Source organism: Vicia villosa, linkage group LG1, assembly GCF_029867415.1.
Source record: "Vicia villosa cultivar HV-30 ecotype Madison, WI linkage group LG1, Vvil1.0, whole genome shotgun sequence".
Lineage (NCBI taxonomy): Eukaryota > Viridiplantae > Streptophyta > Magnoliopsida > Fabales > Fabaceae > Vicia > Vicia villosa.
The window spans coordinates 144,092,678-144,100,762 of NC_081180.1; the positions used below are offsets into that span (position 1 = coordinate 144,092,678).

The following is an 8,085-nucleotide window of genomic DNA, read 5'->3' on the forward strand; positions in this document are numbered from 1 at the left end:
AAATATATTACTTTACGAAGATATGGGATATGTTTGTTTATAATTTTAAATGATTTAAAAAAAAATTTATGGTGAAAAAGTCTTCCTGTACTGTACTAAAACATGTGTTTATTATTAAATTTTATGATATTCCATTAGGATAATCTGAATTTTTAAAGATTCCTACAATATTTAATGAAGATTTTTTTATAATTTACAAATAGTCTTGTGGTATTCAAAATATTTTACTTTGGGAAAAAATTTAGAGAAATTTTAGCATAAAAATCTTTCATTAAAATGTGAAAGATAAATGCTAACCAGTGTTCTTGGGCACTCTTTAAGTGATTAAAATAATAAGTATTTTTAAAAATGTGTGTATTCAATGCATTGAAAATCTATTAGAACTTGAAAACTTGACTTTTGTAAAGAATATTTTCTTTATTTAATATGTTTAAAGAGTGCCCTGAGGGTAGGGGTGGAAATAGGTCAGGCCGATAACAGGGGACTACAGGCTCAGGCCAGACCACACATTTTTTTAAATAGAAAAGGCCTAAGTTTTTTTATAAGTCTATTTAGTTAAAAAGGCTAGGTCCCAGGCCCCAATAAAAGTCTTTTAAGTCTATCAGACCGACCTATTTAAATAAATATGAATAATTTTTTATTATCATTATGTTATGTTGTGTACTTTGAATTAAAATATATAAATAAAACTTGATTATCTTGAAGAACTTGTGAAAATAAGATGAAAACACTTGATGAACATTGTTTTAATAAGTTCTCTTGAACAAATAGTCTCACAGAACTTATATTAATAGGTAAGTTAAAATAAGTCAATGCAAACAAATTTTTAGTCTCTTGGTTTGTTAGTTAGTTAGTTAGTCTATTTAAACATTATTTTAATTGCTTATTTACCTATGTCTAGAACAAATAGGCTTTTCTGTAGGCTAACAGGCTAACCAGTCATTCGAAAAGGTCAGGCTCAGGCCTAAAAATAAGTCTACAACAGGCTACTACGGACCAGACTTAGGCTTCAACTTTTTTGACAGGTCAGACTCAGGTTTGACAAAGCCTAACTCAGCCCAGCCTATTTCCAGCTCTACCTGAAGACACTCGTTAGCCAGACCCAAAATTTAAAGATTTTAGACCGATCAGGCAAAGCCTAACTCGGCTCAGCTTATTTTCACCCCTACCTGAGGACACTCGTTAGCCCAGACCAATTTAAAGATTCTTGTTTCTACTATGTTTATACATCTTTCTCATCTCCTTCCTTCCTTATCTCTCTCCTAACTCATATCCTTTATTTCTTTTATATCTTTCATTTTTGTTATTATTTCATCCATTTTTGTTATTTCTTTTATGTATTCTTATATCTATCTTATTTTTGTAACACTCTCTTTCCTCAGAAAAAGATAGCATAAAATGAGATTATTGTTTTCTAATTTTTTATTTATTTATCCGCAATATTTAGCTTTAATTTTTCTTTTGTCAATTATCAAATATCATTTTATTGAATAATTATAAAGATGGTCTGGAATAAAAAACAAAACAATTTTCTCACTTCTTAAATATAACTTCAATTTTTAGCTCTACTTAGATGTGTGTAATATAATATTTACAATTTTATAATTCATGATAAAAACCTTAAAAATAAAATTGGATCATAAATTTACTTCGTATATCCTTACCAAAATGTGATAAAGATGACAGAATGAAAATAATGTTTATACATGCAATGGTTCGTTTATTGGCCTAACCATGTTAATTTGGTTCTCATACCACAATGATCCAAACAGAGTCAATAGATATCACCCCAAATAGTGAACTAGTTAGCGTGGTTCAACAATTGCATAGCTTGGTTCAATTCTTCAACCAGAGCAATAGGCAGTAGAATAAGACCTTTGCTTTCAAGAAGCTGACTTGTTGCTGCCGAATTTTCTTCAACTAGTTTCCCCATTATCTGTTCAAGAGGCTCATTCAGCATTTGATCCTTGATATAATGCCCATAACCCTATCATAAATAAATCAATAAATCGAAAAATCAAACTCTACTGTTAATGAATTTGACAGCATGCTATAAGAAGTTATTTGCTTGGTGCTGAATTCAGAGTAGCATAGGTGTACCTCATGATAAACTAGAGGTATAGCATTTGAGTCATTTTGCAATTTACTTCCACTTAGTTCCTGCAGAGGAACAATTTCCTTAGCTATTGTAGAATTTCTATTTGCAATTGATGATAACATTAGAACTTCAAAATATACCTTTAGTCGAGGATGTCATCCAGTGTGTAAGTTTGAGCTTGACATCCCTGCAAATTAAAAATTCAGTTGATTAGTAAATTTTGTGAAATTCTGTATGTGTAAAGATGCTTAGGTACTAGTATATAAAATTCATCAGAATGAAGAGCTTTCTGACATTGTTTTGACATATTTAAATCATAAACAAGAGATTAACCCTTCTTGATTTGGAAGCAATTCAGGTAAGGCTTTGAGGTTATCAGCAGCGACAAAGAATGCACGATAAAGAAACTAAATTGTATGAATGAATTGAAATAAGATTGTTAGTTAGCTGACAAGAATGTAGTAATGAATATAGTCTCGTAATGATATCATATATCTCTGCATTTTGAACGTTCCTAGTCATCATGTAATAATAAAATACAAACTCTGCAAAGTTTAACAAACGTGTACTATATTATAACATGTATGTCAGAAGTAACCATCCATTTGATATTTGTGTAAATTTCAAAAACCTTTGAACAGCGAACAAATTGGGAGCAAGAAATAAGTTGGTATTCATTAATTGAATTGAACAAAAAATCTTATTGAGAAGACCTGAATAAATCAATGTTATGCCCATGAAGTTAGTTCATTCTGATACTGCAAGCTCTTTGTGTGCATCAATCGCACGAAACGTTCTGCTCAAATGTTTGAATGAATATTTCGAAATAGCATCCATATTAACAAGTGAGTTAGCCAACTCCATCGCGTCATTTCGCCATCCTCCAAAACCAATCCCTTGAATCAACATTGTGTAGGTTGTTTCATTTGGCAAGCATCCTCTCTGATTCATAACAGCAAGCACCTCAATAGCATCTATGACTCTTTGCACCTTGCACAATCCAAGAATAACAGTATTGTAACTAATAACAGTAGGCTGAAACTCGCGACTCTCCATCATGTCAACCAGCAACTCAATTGCTTGATCCACCAATCCATCTCTGCACAAGCAAGAAATAAGTGAATTATAACTGGTCTCATCAGGATCAATGTCTTTGCTTAACATCTCCAGAATCATCCGTAACGCTCTAACTTTATTGCCGCTGCTCCACAATGCACGAAACAAGGTACTATAAGAACTTGCATTTGGAGGACAACCCACTTCACGGAGCTTCTCAAAGATGTTCAAAGCCTCACCAACACGTCCATTCTTACACAGAGAAGCCAAGATCGAGTTATAGCAAACAATATTAGACAAACAACCATCTGATGTCATGTTATCCAAATACTCTATAGCCAAATTCACTTTTCCTTCTTTGCAAAATGCAGAAATCAATGGATGATAACTATAAGCATCAGGAGCCAAACCTCTCTTCTTCATACTCTTGAACACATTCTCAGCCTCGTAAATTTTACCATCACGACAAAGCGAACTAATCAATGTGCTGTATGTCACAGAACTGGGCTCACAACCTTTATCCAACATAACTGACATCAAATTCTTCCCAGCTTCCCATTTCCCCTCATTCAAAAGACTCTTCAACAGAATATTATAAGCACTCACACCAGCAGCACAACCCTTACCACTTATACTACTTAAGATACTCAAAAGCTCTATCCAACATCCCTTCTCTACACATACCATTAACAACAACACTGTAAGTATACGCATTAGGTGGAAGCCCTCTCCAGAACATCTCATCCAAAAGCTTCATAGCTTCATCAATACCACCTTGGACAATAGTTGCTTCAATCAAAATAGTATAAGTAACAACATTAGGTAAAACGCCTCTCTTTCTCATTCTATCAAGCACCTTATTGGCAGCATCAACTCTACCAGCTTTACAAAACCCGTTTATAACAGCATTATAAGCAAAAGCATTAGGCTCACCGTGCTTCTCCAAAATCTCCATAACCTGAATAGCTTTCTCGATTTTCTTAGAATTGAAAAAACCCTTGATCAATTTTGTGCAAAAAATAACATCAGGTTCATAGCCCCTGTTAACCTTTTGCTGAAGTAAGTAGAGAGACTCATCGTACTTTTTCGTGAAATTTTGATCAAGTTTTGGCCTGATTGGTTGTTGGTTGATTCTTGTTCTTGGGTTGTTGTTGGTGTTACCTTGGTTTAGAAATGGGGTTGAGGAAGTGACGAATGAATGGCGGTTTGGGTGGTTTCTGAAATTGAGAGTGTGTGACAAGAATTCAGTTGAAAATGTTGTCATTGATAAGGACGATGATGCTGTCGGTTGTTGTAGTTGGAGATTCATGGGTTGAGTTTGGAGAGAATGTAGTATCTCAGAATGGATAAGGGAAAGTGAGCTTGAAATCAACACAAATCAACTAAGACCTTAATTATTACTAGTAGTCTATTTTAGATTAAATTTTTTTTTTACTTTAAATATATCTCGGAGTCCATTTTGATCCTTTAAGTTTAAAAAGTTTCAAAGTGATTCTTTAATTGTTCAAAAATGAATACTTATCCTTTCTGTCAAATAGGGTGTAACAGACGTTAGATTTTTCTGCGTGGCAGGTGATGTGGAATTGTTTATATGTTCTTCTCCTTTGTTTCATTTGCTCCCAGATTCATAGCTTCATGTTCGTCCTCAAAATCCCCAAATATTAAGGTTTCATATTTACAGATTAAATCAAGGGTCAGAGGTCAATCAAGGGTAAAATTGATCGTGGAAAATGAAGTCATCGTCCTCAATGAATTATGGGAAATGTACATACGATTCCAATTTGAAGAACGGTGGTTGATTGGACGGAATTTTGCGATGGAAACCTAAATGTGACTATGGAGACATGGCTACCATTCGAAGAGCTTCAACTATCACAAACTATGGGAGACAATTCTGGGGTTGTCGTAATTATCAGGTAAAAACGAATTTAATCTAATTATAGGGTTGCTTTTGTTCTGACTGAGATGCAATGTGAATAACACAGGGTGAAACACAAGCCAAATATGGATACTTTCAATGGTTCTATGATGATGCTTAGGATGAAAAATATCAGTTTATGAAGAGTCAAAAGAGTAGGTTGGAGAAGCTTCAACATGATCTTGAGGCTGCAAAAATGGAGGTGGAGTGTTTAAATTTTTTTTTTACTTTAAATATATCTCGGAGTCCATTTTGATCCTTTAAGTTTAAAAAGTTTCAAAGTGATTCTTTAATTGTTCAAAAATGAATACTTATCCTTTCTGTCAAATAGGGTGTAACAGACGTTAGATTTTTCTGCGTGGCAGGTGATGTGGAATTGTTTATATGTTCTTCTCCTTTGTTTCATTTGCTCCCAGATTCATAGCTTCATGTTCGTCCTCAAAATCCCCAAATATTAAGGTTTCATATTTACAGATTAAATCAAGGGTCAGAGGTCAATCAAGGGTAAAATTGATCGTGGAAAATGAAGTCATCGTCCTCAATGAATTATGGGAAATGTACATACGATTCCAATTTGAAGAACGGTGGTTGATTGGACGGAATTTTGCGATGGAAACCTAAATGTGACTATGGAGACATGACTACCATTCGAAGAGCTTCAACTATCACAAACTATGGGAGACAATTCTGGGGTTGTCGTAATTATCAGGTAAAAACAAATTTAATCTAATTATAGGGTTGCTTTTGTTTTGACTGAGATGCAATGTGAATAACACAGGGTGAAACACAAGCCAAATATGGATACTTTCAATGGTTCTATGATGATGCTTAGGATGAAAAATATCAGTTTATGAAGAGTCAAAAGAGTAGGTTGGAGAAGCTTCAACATGATCTTGAGGCTGCAAAAATGGTGGTGGAGTGTTTAAAGAAGAAGATTAGAGAATTACAAAATCAATTGAAGAAGATCGTGAATCTAGAAAAAATTTGGAAGAGACTGTTTTGTTTTATTTTAGTTATTGTTGTTTTTAGGATCTTGTAACTGGTTTACCAGTTTAACATAGTTTGAGTCAGATGTAGCATATTGAAATAGTCTTGAAATAGTTTGTAATAGATGTATCAGTTCCCATTTCAATTAAAGGATGAATTATGTGTTTCAATAATGAGTTTCAATTTCACTATGTTTGCATTTGAGTTATGTCATATGTTCAAGGATCAAGATCTATCAGTTGGTTTCTGAATACCTTACCAACAGCAATCATAGTGTTTAAAATTCAAAATTAATATGTTCAAAACATTAAATGCAATCATAGATTCATAACATAGGTTCATAACATTACTTGTCTAAAAGACCTTAACATTACATAATAACATTGGTTCATATCAGTACATCAACGGGGCAGATATTGTTCGGAGGATGCTTCTCCACTCCCCGCCCCGCCCCCAAATTTAGTCCCCATCCCCATCCCCAATCCCCGCCACGGGGAAATATTTCCCTCCATCCCCATCCCCACAGATCCCCATGGATATCCACGGAGATCGAATCTTAAGAAAATTTCTACACTTTTTGATCAAAACTATGACACTAGTATTTTGTTTTTTTTTCTGTATTTTTTAAAACGCATATAATTGCATCTTTATTTTATAAAAAAAATCAAAATACATCTTGCATCAATAATAAATAAAAAAAAGCAAAAGAACTTGATGTTGCTAATATTTTTTACGAAAAAATAAATAAATAGTAACATAACTTCTTGCTACCGTGCTTCCACTAATTTACTACCACAATACCGATGTCGTCCAACGCAAGTGGTTGATTATGTGTGAAAAATATATAACTTCTAATGACTCTTCATTTTCTAATACATTGTAAAATTATATAATAATATAATATATAAAATATATAAATTAACATATATCTTCGGAGTCGGGGAATCCACGGGGACGGAGGATACTTTCCCAATCCCCGCCCCAAAGTGTTATCGGGGGAACTTTTCCCTCCATCCCCATCCCCACGGGGAAAAAAATCCCCAACTTCGGATCTCCGCACAGATATTCCCCACAGGGATCCCGATTAACATATGCAATTGACATCCCTAAGTACATCATATCATAGGTCCTTAACATTAACTAAACAGTAAGTCTTACATAAAAGAAACACAAAAGAAAACACTATTTAAGAGTGCTAACATAAATCTAAATTTTCCAGCTTGGTGTGGATCTCTTGGTAGGAATTGTCCTTCTTGTTGTTGGGCCAACGATAGTTCTGGCTGCATTTAACCTAGTTGTTGGACCAGGTCGTATGAAAGGGGTAGTTGGTCTTCTGATTGGCAACTTCTTGGACTTTTGAATCACTTTCTTAGATTTTGGGCTCACTTGCTTAGATGCTTGACTTGTTTGTTGGGATGCTTGAGATTGGACTGGTTGAGATGCTTGAGTAGGCACTTGTTTGGATGCTTAAGTAGGCACTTGTTGGGATGCTTGACTAGTTTCTTGTTAGGATGCTAGACTAGTTATTGGCACCTTGCAAGTAAGCTTGTTGTAACCTCATTTTTTACACCTGCTGCAGGAAACAAGGAATCTAATCCTTCTCATTTTTCTATCTGAGCCATCAATCTCACTTGCTCTAAGTTCCTTCTCTTTTTGGGTCTTCTAGGAATTTTCCTATATTTTGGGGGAAGAACATCAGGATACTCTATTTTTATCCTAATATTAAAGCCATTAACAAGAAAAATAATCGGTTTGTAGACTTCAACATATCTTGATTTCCTATAATATTTAGGTATGTAGTCATCAACCTTATGGTTCTGAACTCACCACTGTGATGTATTTTAATGTTTAGAAATTCATCCATTTAAAATTATGCCCTAAATAGAAGCGAAGAAAATGATATGTATTTCTTACAAACGGATTTCAATAAACCCTAACTACCAAACTACAATAACTTCATGAATGCAAACATATAACTTACCTGAAAAGCAGTGTTGTCTTCGTTTCAACTTGACTTTGTTTCCCA

At 34.1% G+C, this 8,085-nt stretch overlaps 1 pseudogene; it reads right to left on the reverse strand.

Moving 5' to 3' along the window:
* Positions 1–1,620: 1,620 nt before the first annotated feature.
* LOC131644391 (pentatricopeptide repeat-containing protein At3g04760, chloroplastic-like) lies at positions 1,621–4,522 on the reverse strand (annotated as a pseudogene).
* Positions 4,523–8,085: the final 3,563 nt, after the last annotated feature.